This window comes from Passer domesticus, chromosome Z (genome assembly GCF_036417665.1).
Source record: "Passer domesticus isolate bPasDom1 chromosome Z, bPasDom1.hap1, whole genome shotgun sequence".
Classification (NCBI taxonomy): Eukaryota; Metazoa; Chordata; class Aves; order Passeriformes; family Passeridae; genus Passer; species Passer domesticus.
In genome coordinates, this window is record NC_087512.1 from 10422382 (window position 1) to 10435426 (window position 13045).

Consider the following 13045-nt stretch of genomic DNA (forward strand, 5'->3'; position numbering starts at 1 on the left):
CCCAGTATGTGTCTGCCATGCAGTGAATTAATATGGTTATATTTAATCTTGTTTTTCTCTTTCTCACACACTTACCTTTGATACTGGTTCCTCCTCAGCTTTCCAATTAGCCTGCTCATACTTGCAAGGAAGTTCTCACAAAATAAGCATTGCGTTAAACAGGAAACTATTTAATCACATTTTATCCAATAAATCCATAAAGTGTCCCCTTTTTTCCTTAATAAACCCCCATCCAAAGTCTTCAGCCCTGTGAGACTTTTTCAGTGTTTCAGCTCTAAAAGATAATGCAGTAAGGTCTAATATGCAAAGTTCTATAAACTGGAGCAAGCACTCCAACCAGATAACTGGCAGCTCCAGCAGGATTGGCTTCAGACCTTCTCAGTTCACCACAAATCTCAAATACTGTATATGGAAATCAGACTTCAGTTGTGTGTTGGCTAGATCACCATGACAAATACAAGGCTGAGGGGAATTTTTTGTTTTGTTTTTAGATTTTTTTTCCCCACATAGAAAACAGTAGGCACAGGAAAGGACAGGGTTTTGACTTCAAGGCCTCGGAAAAACAGAATTCAGTTTTTCCATTCTGTCATTACTCTAGAAAACTCTACATGTAAATAAACCTTGCTCTTGTACACGGACACCTCTTGGAGATACTGGGGAAGAATAGCTAAATTCATAACCATTATGATAACTATTATCCATAACTGGATAATAGCTAAATTCATAACCAGGCAGGTATCTCCTAAGCTAGAGCTTATTGATATTGCTCAAATATACTTTTGCAGAAACAGGTATTTCAAAGAATTTTAGCCCTTGTGAAGGTATTCTGACTTTATAACCCTGCACCAGACAAGCAAGTACCTGGAAAGAAACTCTCTGCCATAAAACCCAGCATTTAATAGAGTGCTTTTCCCCATGAGAGCTCAAGCACCTGCAGAAAGTGAGCTCCTGTCATCACCTCCCTGTCACCGAGGCCGTGACTTGTTCACAGCATGGGGAAAAGGCTTGACCAGGACCCAACACTTCTTAAGTCCACACGTGCTATCTATGAGGCTGTAAGACCCTGACAGGAGGTAGATACATAGCTCTAAGTCATATACAGTTTATGAAAGTATAACTTACAAGTCAATGATTTAAAATAGAAGCATGTGGAAGAGAAATTGAAGGTGAAGATGGAACAACCATGGGCCTACTGTAGGCAGCAGCATGAGCTACAAGCAAATAGCAAATGCCACTAAAATGTAAAGAAGTCAAAACTTTACATGGAATTTAAACTAGTTCTTTACACTGGGTTCATGTTGGATTCTTACAGCAGCTTATGACTCCATATATAGCACGGTATATGACATTTTTTAATCTAGAGGAGACCTTCACTTGGCTTCGCAAAGTCATGCATGATTCCCCTGATGTAGGACATGGACAGTGCGTCCCAGGTGTGCTGCTCTGCATGTTGAAGATTATATCAAAAGGGAGACTATTACTTTTCATATTCTTTAATACTATTATTGATACTATCATTAAATGAGAGAATATCCCTGAGGCCAAGAAAACCTCAGGGAGTATGGGAGCTAACACCTGGACTCAGAATTGGATTCCTTGGTTATTAGAGCTGGCTGAATCGTTTTAACAGATGATGATATCTAATTTAATTACATATCAGACAAAACAGTTCTGATTATTATTCATCCAGTCAGGATTAATGAATTTCTAAGTCCTCCTTCCATCCTAAATTTTTTCTATCTTCTTGTCATTTACCTCTTTTGTTTTGAAGCTCATCTGAAATTACCTGTCGGAAGAGAGATGTTTACTTCTTTAACTTGCATGATTTTTTTCTTAGTGATGATGCTCCCTAAATTCATTTCCACAGTTCATAATTTGTCTCTCAGGTCATCAGAGAAAGCATTTAAGCCACAAAATCATTCTTATAAAGCACTGATATTCCGCCTTTCTTTTCCACTATATAATATAGAGTCCTTTTAAAGGTAGAGCCCGGTAGTAAACCCTTGTTGATTTAGAATTCCATATACCAGCCATTAACTTCTAATCCATTTGGCATCTGTACATCTTTTTCAACTATTACTTCTTTGTCCACAGCATAACTGGTGAACTATTGCAATCTGATTTATTTTAACCACATAGTTCATCCTGATGAAACTGGATTACTAAATAATTTTCTGCTCTGCTGTATACACCACTTACTTCCCAAATGCAGGCCACAACAGAAAACCAGACTGGGGATTAGACGATTTCGTGTATAGCTGAGAGAGATATGCAGTGGCAGGAGGAAATTTGGAAGCCAGTTTGGAGTGGGAAGGCATTCCAGCAAAGCCCGTGGTGTTACAGAATTGTCAGAGAGGTTGGGCACAGCTGCACTGCAGAGCACTCACCAGCAAGGAAGGCAGAGGGGGCCAGGAGAAGATGAAGCTGTGGGCCTTGGTGGCTCCTTCAGTAGCTGCAGCCATGCAGGCGTGACATTCCCGGGGCTGCCCACGAACAGGGATCCCAGCCCAGGGGGAACAACCTTCCCACACCCACAGCCCCAAACACAGCTCCTTTCAGCCAGGCAAGGAACAATCCCCCTGTGATTAAGCATTAAGCTGCCAGCTAATTTAGAGAGAGTGAGATCTAAACACAAGCCCTAAATGAAGGTGGTGATGAATATAAGGTTCAAACACAAAGCTTCTCATGCAGCAGGAGAAATGAAACTAAGAATATTTACTTTCCTCTAATGTCTCTAAATTTTTTTCCCAGGAATTTAACATTTGCAAACTGCTTATCATACTCTGTTAAGGCAGAGTTTAGGAAAAAGTCCTGCCTGGCCAGCAGCAATAATTAAAAAGCAATTCTCACCTATTTAAACTTTTAAAGCCTACAGAAGACCTCAGATTTTTCTTAGGGTTGCTATTACTCAAAAGTAGATGGCAAATCTTACTTTGCTACCTAATGCCTGCAGGCTTTGAAGCCAATGCAAATACTGCTTTTTTATTCACAGGCCATTGTTTTCAAAATAAAGCACTTTGGGGTATAAGTGTTTTACTTCAATTAATTGTGTTTCCTGTTTGGGGAAAAACAAACAGGTTTATTCATTTAGAGAACCTGATAACTGCAGATTGCCTGCTACTATTTTGAAAAAAATACTGTATCAAGAATGTTTACCCACAAATTCAGTAAATGCACAGGCTTTAACAGACAGTCCAGTAAAGCCATTATGGTGAATCTCCAAAGGACTAGTGGCCATCAGGAGAGAAAAGGAGACAAAACTGTAAAAGGATTTCCCTAAAGCCATTTTCATGTTGCAATGTCAAGAGCATATTTTTATTTTACTAATGTCAATTTGGGAGAAGGAAGGAAGATAATGATACAGGTGTCAAAAAAGAAATTTATGCCCATGGAAGTATGTTTCAAATCCTGTCAGCTTTAAGGAAAACAAAACCGCTTTTATCTACAGTTACAATTTTTATACTACAGTGACTAAAAATGTCCCTTAAATTAAATTACTAAGGTCCAGAGTGACCACCTTTGAGTTATTTCACCAGCTGTTTATGTGGACAAATAATTTGGAAATTGTGCTGTTACTAGCATACATCAAACAAGCAATACAGTTTGTAAACCCAGGAATACATGCATAAATTCTTATGGAAATAAATAACACAATACCTTTCTGTTTCCTAGGTCTTATGAACTATTTAGACTTTTTATTTAGATTTATCTTCTGCTCTGAAGTTCCAGCTACAGACATAAACTACAACAACTGGTAACTTTATTCTTAGACGACTGGATTATAATCTTTCTAACATGTCACATAAGGGGCAGTTCCTAGAAGTCCTTGAAGCTGCACAGGTACAGAAGAGAGTCAAGTCTTCATCAGCAGTTCCTTCTTTGCATTTCAGAATAACCAAATCTATCCAAAATGCCCAACATATTTCTTGCTTCTTAAAGGGATTAGCTACTGCACTCTACAAACCCGAGAATCAGATTATATTACGTATATACCCATCTTAAAAGTGTGTAAAGAAACAATTTTCACTGCTGTCTTGCAAATTCCTAGATAAGACAGGCTAAAATTCCCGGTTGACAGAACCAAGAAATCGCTTAAAATATTTATATGACATTGCCCTCTAGAGGAAACTGGGAAAAATCTGTTTTTGTAGAACTCGTCCACAGATGAAAACATGAAATGTTGTTTTCAGCAGAAAAATTAGTGTTTGTTAGAAACCATTTTCAGTGAGAACATCGCACACTGGTTTGGCTCCGTTTGTCATCCACGAGTTTTCAAGACAGAATTCCCCAACCTCTAGCCTAAGGCTCTGTATTCATATAGATGGTATCACAAAGTTTACTGGCTACCACATGTCTGTTTTTCTCTTTGTTACCACAATAAAAATAGTCCTGGCTACACAAAATTGGTAATAACTCAGTAATTCTTTAGTTATGATGTCAAAAAGATACACTGGTCAAAGTGTAGAAGGATGGGAAGGAAGACTTCCCTGACTTTTGTTTCATCAAATTGTTACCCTGCTAGCTGAACCTATTCCAGTGACCAAGTAATGGTGTAGGAAACATAGGTCAAAGTTATTACTTTATTAATCAAATATTTATTTTGCAAGTTGTTTGTTTGTTTGGGTTTTTTTTGAAGATCATCTGGTTATCTATAGTACTAACTATGGAGAAGGGTTAAAACCAGACCTTGGCACCTTTATAAACAATACAAATGAGTCTTAGGCATCAGCTGAAACAGTAATCTCTTTCAGTCATGTTTCAACAATTCTGTTTTATTTTGAAAAAGCCTTAATCCATTTTCCATCTACCCCTAGTTTCTCACATTATTATTAGAGATGCTTCAGTTGGATGGGATTCCTGAGTCTTGGATGCTCTAGGGTGAAGTTTGCTGCAAATAGTCACCTTTTGCCTTACTCTTGTCCTGTTTTGGAAGGTACAAGTATTCTTGAACTGCCCCAAATCTTGTCACAGTGCCTGCCAACTTATCTTTTCCCTGTTACTGGTCTGTTAAACATGTTTTCCTTCGGAGGCTTAGGTGATCTTGCTGAACATCATATGTTTTACCCAGAGAAAGAAGCAAGAACAGTGAGCAATACTGCAGAGTCTGCAGTTGATACATATGCCCTTTGCCTCTTAGCCCACATCTGACAAAAAGGAGACAGAAAAATAAGTTTCAAGGAGCATGTGATACTGCTTGGAGCTGGAGGCAAGTGTCACATGAGCTAAAAAAAGCAATGAGCTTTCCATGTTAAAAAAAATCCCATCCCAAAAGACATCCACTGCAACAGCTGTCTCTGTGATTATATACCTGTCTCTTTGCTGATCTCACCTGTGTTTATTGTAGTTATCCTCTCACCTATGTCCACAGATGGCAGGTTCATGTTGACAAACCATCTCTCTGAGGTGATGTTGAGCCTCTGATTGTGGAACTGTCTTTGAAACACGTTCACCGTTTTTCAACCCTCCCTGCTCCTGCCCTTTCCAGGCCAGGCCAGATTTCCAGGGACAAGGGATAAGTGGGTTTTAAGCCGCCATCACTGTTAATGCTTTTAGCTCTTGAGGGTCACAGTTCAGTCCTAGGCCAGGACAGCAACTGTCACACCCAGAGGCTGGCAAGAAGGTATGATCATGGCCTGCTTGCAGGACATCTAAGAATGAGAATGCTGCTCACTTAGATCATGCTGTAAGAAAAACTATTTGAATGAAGACTGGAGAAGCTGTCCCTTTCCAGGGCTCGTAGCACATCAGTCAGTACAGGTGGAAAAGGACAACCTCCCAGGATTCTCATTGCCACCCAGTAACCTGGCTCCAGTCACCTCCCCCTTCTGCAGCAGCTCAGAGCTTCTGTCTCAAGAAAATCAATCTTTAGCCTACAGCCTGCTTTCTGCAAAATTCTGGACTCACAGAATATGAAAAGAAAGTCACATTTACAGTTTAGAAGATGCTGTGAATGACTGCACATGGCAAACTGGTGTGTTTGGGCACAAGCATTATAGAAAGAGTAGGAATAATGGGCACAGAATGTTCCTTGCTTGTGTCTTTGAACATCTGTATTTTTAATTATTGATGGCTAAACACTGTTCTGTGCTAGCAAACGCACTGCTGGAGAGGCTGTGAAAATAACTGATGCTGTGGCTGAAGGCCTCACCTGCTACTTGGCTGAGCAGTGGAAAAAAGCGACTCTTATTTTGCACATTCCAGCAGTTTGCCAATTAGCTACATTCTGCTGCACCCTGACTGTACTTCCTGATGACCTGAGAGCATGAGATGCTTGCTGTGTGTCAGGCTGAAAATCCCACTCAGGATGTAAAAGGGATCCTGCTGGCACTCGGTATCACGGTAGATGACAAGGCACAAGGCTGACTCACCAAAACAGGTTGTTCCCACAGAGGATGAGCAGGGAGGGAAGAGCAAGGAGAGCAAAGCTCCCTCCCAAACACTGGGCTTGTTCTCTTGTAATCGCAGCGTGGTCAGAACAGCAAATTAAATGGAGAAGCACTGCCGTACATTAGGCAGCAAGGTACAGATTTCTAATCAGAACTTTCACAGCTCATTAAAACAAAAACAAAACACAGAAAAAACCTTCTCTATAACCTCTGAAGTTTTTACACCTCCTAAGGCAACACCACCAACCATTGTCCAAGTCTTTTCAAGCCTGATGCAATGCTTCTGAAAAGCAAGCATGCAGAGGCAGAGCTGGGAGCAATTTTGGCAGATAACCTGAGGATGTTGCCTAGTTATACATGTATGATCCCGGGGAATCACGATTTCTAGAGAGAGGCCAGCTCTGTTGTTCAGTGCTGACACTGTGTAGAAGGCAGTGACGGGCATATTGATCCCTAAATTTTTGGACAAACACATAGAGAATGTGAGCTATTTAAATCCGTGGAAGTCTTTCCATCATTTTTTATGGAGTTTAGATAAAACTCATCTGAGCAAGAAGATAAATAAGATGCAAATTTGAGGCGGATGAGGGGTTCAGAAAGTCTGTTAAGGAGGCAGTTGTGGTAATGGGATGTTGCTAATGGCCACTGCTACAAGGGAATGAATTGTACCTCCACAGAAGCTTGGCATGGGGACATTGAGAGGGACGGCAGGAACTGGAGGGTCAGGAGGGGAAACCGAGTGAACACACACACAGATTAATAAAGCAAAGAGGACAAACCAGCTAAATGATCTCTGCTGAGTCTGGGGATTAGTGACCTTCTATTTAAGACTTTGGCTCTTAAGAGAGGCTTTGGAATAAAGCTCATTTCTTCAGAGCAATTTATTTCTCAACACGTGTGGCTAAGTCTGCTCATACCTTCCAGGAAACATAAAAGAAGGGAAGAAAAACATCTCTTCTTAGTTTCTTAGTCCTGCCATTTTTTAAGGGAGGGGAGAGGGAGGAATTTATATCCACTATCAGGTAGGGATTTATATCTACTATAAGTGTAAAATACAGCAGCCATGCTTCAGAGGGGACTGCATGCTCCAGATTTCAGGAGCACAGAGAGACTTAGGCTGTGTCTTGAAAACATTAGACACCCATAGGCTTTCTCTCATTTTGTGCAGGTTCAGCACACATTTACTGTATCCCAGCTCACAGCAGCTCAACAGGATGAGAAAACACTCAGCCAAAATCCCTATGTGCTGCTTATTTTCCATCCTCAGGACCCATGAACCAGGCAGCCTGGAGGGCACATCAGCGCAGGCCTCTCATCTTTGCCCATGATAACAAGCCCCCAGGTTTCAACCTCTGTGCCCTGATCCATCACTTAACAGCACGAAGATCGGTAATATGATATAAAAAAGGAAACTAATTCAATTCCACTACAGGTTGGGGGTATTTTTTAGGTCAGTTATGAGAACTCTATTCCCTGAGACTGCATTTGGAGGCTGCAGTCTCCAGGACCACTGTATTTATTTTTCACTATGTAGTCAGTGCTGTTAATATTTTAACAAGGAGCTCACATGGAAATGTTTGCCCCTTGGCCAAGGGTAGAGGTACAGGATAAACTTTTCCTATTAAAACAAAAATATTTTCTTGTGGACATAACCAAGAGAAGGCCCTACTAAGACCAGGAAAAGCAGCTGCTTGTACTGAGCAGCACTTTGTGTTGGCAGCACTTTTGCTTTAGGAAGGAGGTGAGGAAACACAGTAAAGCAGAGCAATCGGTCCATGCAACCCGATGTGCCTGGGAGGTGAGGGTGCTGTTAGGCAAAGCTTTCTGCAATGGCCAGTGATGATTTTCTTGGGGTGATTTTTCTGTAATAAAAAGGATGTATAGAGGAGATTGCACTGCCAGGAAGATAAACCCCCAAAAACTCCAATGAAACACAACCCCATCATAGGCAGAGAGACCTCAACTACCCCCTTCCATCATAACACAGGCATTCAAACACCCCAACAGCCAACCCTGCTAAGGAATGGGTTTGTTACCCAAAATGTGGCCTGAGGGCTGCAGCTGATGTGCTGAGGGAGTTTCCACAGTGTCCCATCCCCATACATCAGTAGGGGCATAGGGATGCATTTTGAACACACTGATGAGCAACAGAGTGCAACAAAATCTTGCAGATGCTCCAGAGACAACTGCAGCTGCCAGGACAGTGACAAAGCAGTCATGGCAAGGACAGAGAGCCTCCCAAGGCAGTGACAGTGCCTCAACACAGCATGGCAGGAAGCACTGCCCCATGGAAAATGCAAAACTGGAGCACTTGAATACCAAAGAGTAACCACATTTGGAGGGGAAGGATGTTTCTCCCAGCAAGGAAATATTTCTATTGCAGGAGCAAAGCAGTTTATTTTTTAAAAATAATCCCATTCAAACTTCTGAAGAAAGGGAGTCTCAATAAAAAAGTGCCTTGGAAGTGTTTTTCTTCAGACAAAATAGTTTTCAAAACACACTCAGATTTTTGAGCGGCTCTTCTTAGACACAGCAAATACTTCACTGCTCCCAGACCCACAGCACATGCACTGCTCTGCAGGTACAGGTCTGCTCCTTTTCTGCAGGGCTCACAGCACAGGAACAAAGAAGATTGCCCTCGTGAAGACCCCTGTTCAGGGCAGAATCTGTCTCTAATTACAGCCAAGAACTGCATGATTTGTTTCCAGCACCAGCAAGAACTCCTTTTTTGACAAAGAACATCAAGATTTCACCCAGCAGAGCCCAGGACTGTTAATGACTGCCACAGCAGGCAGCACAAAGCGCTATGCACATTTTGAGACCTGTAATTTTGTTGGACATTTTGAATTGTCCTCTGTAATCAGCTGCTAGCACTTACAGAGAGGCAGGACTGTGCTTAGAATGTCCATATATCACACACCTACTAATGGCATTGATGTGTGAGGAGGAGCAGGATTTCATCTTCGTAGTTCCAGCTATCCTGGAAGCATGAATATAACATGTGCAGCAGCAACAAGCATTCAGGAAAGACCTTGGCTCTACTGAAAACTCTCAGCTCCAGGTAAAGCAAAACATTTGCTTTCAGTAGTGGTACTTGAAGGTCCCTCCCCATTGCAGACCTGATTCTTGAAGGTCCTTCTCAGCATCTCTGAAAATAAACTGAATTCCCTGAAATCTGGCATGCCATATCTACTCTGAGGAGAAGTCTTAGCAACTCCCCCCAGGACACTGACTGAAGAGGAGAGACTAAGAAAGCACTGTGCAAAGGTATGGCTGTCAAAGTATTTCTCTCTTCATGTTTTTGGAAGCAACTCCAGTTTGCGGGTTAAAAAGAAGCCAGCCACTTCTCTGACTGTATTCTCACATATGGCAATGTTTGGTAATTTTTGGCAATGAGAAAAATGGTACCTTGAAGGAATGGTTGGGTTTTCTCAGTGACAAAATTATAATAATAACTCATGTTTCTACCATACTGTCAACACTGGTAATGTATCTTAGTCTGCTTTTTACAAGAATGAATTTGAAAATCTACTTAGCACTGATTTTGAAGATTAACTGTATACGATAGCTGTGTCCAAGCACTGCAGCTATGCTTGATAAAATTCATAATCAAATATTTCAAACTGAATTATATTTTTTTTTTGCAGTGTTCTAAGGACTTACTCAATGAAGCCCCATTCAGTTATGTTCAAGAAATGAAGGATTCATCTGTCATCTGTAGAAATACTAACAGCCTCCCTTCAGTAAGTGAGTAATAGCCCAAAATGAATAGAGTAGATTCAAAATACAGAGGAAGTTGTTGTCTGGGGGAACATAACCCACGTATTTTAGAGATACAGTTGTATAGACAGAAGATAAATAAATAGGCAGAGTTTTGACTAACCTTTGTTCAGTATTCCAATACAGCTCATTTCCCTGCAATTGTGTTTGATAGACACACAATTTGCTAACTCTAAAGAGAGCAATAATTTTCCCTCAATCACTAACATCACTAAAAATGACACCACCTACATTATTCCTCTCTAATGTAATAATACCCTGTTAAGCAAAGAGCTTTGATGATTTTATTACTGCATAATGTTTCTCTAAATGAAAAGAAAGGAAAAAAAATAAAAGAAATTAGTTCAGTAATAATCAACCCGTCTCTGCTGTTTACATGGAAATCAGGTGGAATTTAAATAAATAATTTTTCTTTAAAGAAGTCATATTCAGCTTTCCTAGCAAGGAAAGAGACAGATGAGTGGTACTCACAGCTGGCTCCTCCAGTAACTGTTGTGCTGCTCTTACTGTGTCTGACCCCATCACCACTCTGAGACATGAGGACCTGTAGGCACACCAGGCAGGTGCCAAAACAGCCCTGTCTGTCCAGGGCTGCCCAATCTGTTCCAGCTCCAATCACCTGCCCCTGCATCCTCTAGAGGCTGACCATATCCATAGGACAGCCAGCAGAAGGCACTGTGTGCCCTCACCTCCTCTCTCTTGTTTTCTGGTGTATTAGTTTAGCCCCTTGAGCAGGGAGGGTTTGGATGGCAGGCTGGAGCTAGAGCTGAGGTTACATGAAGCCCAGGGTATGTGAGAACACTTCTGCAAACTCTGCTGCAGAGGAGGGAAAGAGCAGAGCTGTGAGACCCCCGTGCCAAATCCTCCACTGTTAAGGGAATAAATCAGAAGATTCCCCATAGCATCAGTGTGAAAAACTCCTTCATCAGGCAAGATGGGGCTGCCCTGGAACACTTGGCAGGTGTGGAATAAACACACAAGCAGCGATTTGGCTTGCACAGTCCAACCTGGTGCTGCAGGAGCTCAGGCAGTGTTTTACTTTCACTGACCATGTGCAGGCTCCACTAAGTAAATCACACCACAAATCAGAGCACCCACAGCCCCTTGTATCAACCTGGAAGTGTTTCTCACTCAGCCAGGGAATAATGAGGCAGTCAGAAACTGAGTCAGAACTACTATTTAGTGTGCTGTCCCGCCCCAACAACAACTTGAAAAACCAAGGGGAAAAGGGCTCTGCTACTCCCACCACAGCAGCAATATGGAATTCCCTAGGAAAGCTTCTTCTTGGAAGCAGTCTTTCCAGAAGGCAAGTTGATGTTGCCTTTCAGCCTACTGTAAAGCTAGACAGAATAATGTCCCTTCTGAGCACCCCAGTGGAGAAGGCTACTGAAAGACCCTCAAAGCACCCTCAAGCACTTCAGATGCACACAATGTGGGGTTGGAGCCAGCTCCCTGATAGGAAAAGGCCAGCTCTCCAAACTGGGAGCATCCTCAAGGTCCCAAGCTGTCATCCATCACCATCACCCTTGTCAAATAGCAGTCAAGTTAGGCGAGATGCTTCGGATGCTGAAAATGGTTTTGACTATGAAGTGTCCTAAATTTTGGCCTAAATTGGATGTTCAATATTCTAAAATAGGATTTTAAAAACAACAGTGGCTCCACACTACCAAAACTCTGCCTTTGTAATGGCCAAAAAAAGTAAGGAAAATGGAGCACTTGGTTAGTCACAGCTTGCTGGTTTAATAACAGAGCTTCCCAAAGGGAAAAAGCCCTAAATTAAGCCTTCAGAGACAGGCCAAAAAGGACAGATATGCAAATATTTTCAACTTCATTGGCTATTATCTGTCATTTTGCATTATTAATAAGATAACATTATTGCTGCCCACTGCAAGCAATTGCCTTGTATTTAGAAACAGTGACATCTGACAAAGGGGAAAGAGCAAACTAACTGCCTTTTGCCATAAACACTCTCAAATTCGGAGGTGCTACTGACTGATACTGTCACATGTATAGACTTTTTGAATCACAGGCTAGGAATTACAGAGGGCTGTCTTCACACCTGTAAAACCATAGAAGGTTGAGCTGCCCAGCACCCACAGATTAAGGAGTCACTACTTTTATTCGCCACATGTCAGAATTGGGAGTGATGGTCAGCCCAAACTCCTGCCACATTCAAGTGAGGTGATCCTGCCTGTTTGTGTCACTTCACTAGGAACTGGTTTCCAAAAGTGTCCATCTCCAAAATAAATTCCCTTTTGGCAAGAGGGGGAGTATTTCAAGCCCTCAGGTACATTGTAACCTCAGGGATGAAAGAACATTTATATCCTCATCTACAGCAGTGAAAGGGTTTTGCCTTTGCAAAGGGTAATGTGAGAAAGTCTATCAGCCCACAAAGAACAAAACTGGGACAATAACTGATTTCACAGCATAGAATAGCTGAATTAAAAAAAAACAAAAACAAAAACAAAAACAAAAAAAAAAAAAAAACTAAAAAAAAACCTAACCAAAAAAACCACAAGAATAATCTGTATTATTGCAAGAATCCTAATTTTTGATTTGAACTCTTAAAGATTTCAAGTTTTCTGGGTCAGGAGACATCAGAAGAGAGAAAATGCATTAAAAACAAAGGGAATTTATTAAAATGAAGTTGTTCCAAACTGGAAAACACAAAAATGTCTTGCTTTGAGAAAATCTCATACAACATTCAGCTGTCAAAAATCCTTCCCTCAACTGAGATAATTCAATAACAAATATGAGCACCTGTAAAAATACCTTCCAGTGCTGCTGCATCTGTGTTCATTTTTGCTTAAGAAAATAGCTTTATACAAATCAAGGGAGAGTCCTACTTTAGTGCAGCCCCTCTGGTTGATTATGATGTG

General features: G+C 41.3%; 1 protein-coding gene across 3 annotated transcripts in view; it reads right to left on the bottom strand.

Annotated features, from left to right (window-relative positions):
• PDZD2 (PDZ domain containing 2) overlaps positions 1 to 13045 on the bottom strand; it is a 203143-nt gene that overhangs the window by 124603 nt on the left and 65495 nt on the right. The window lies entirely within an intron of this gene.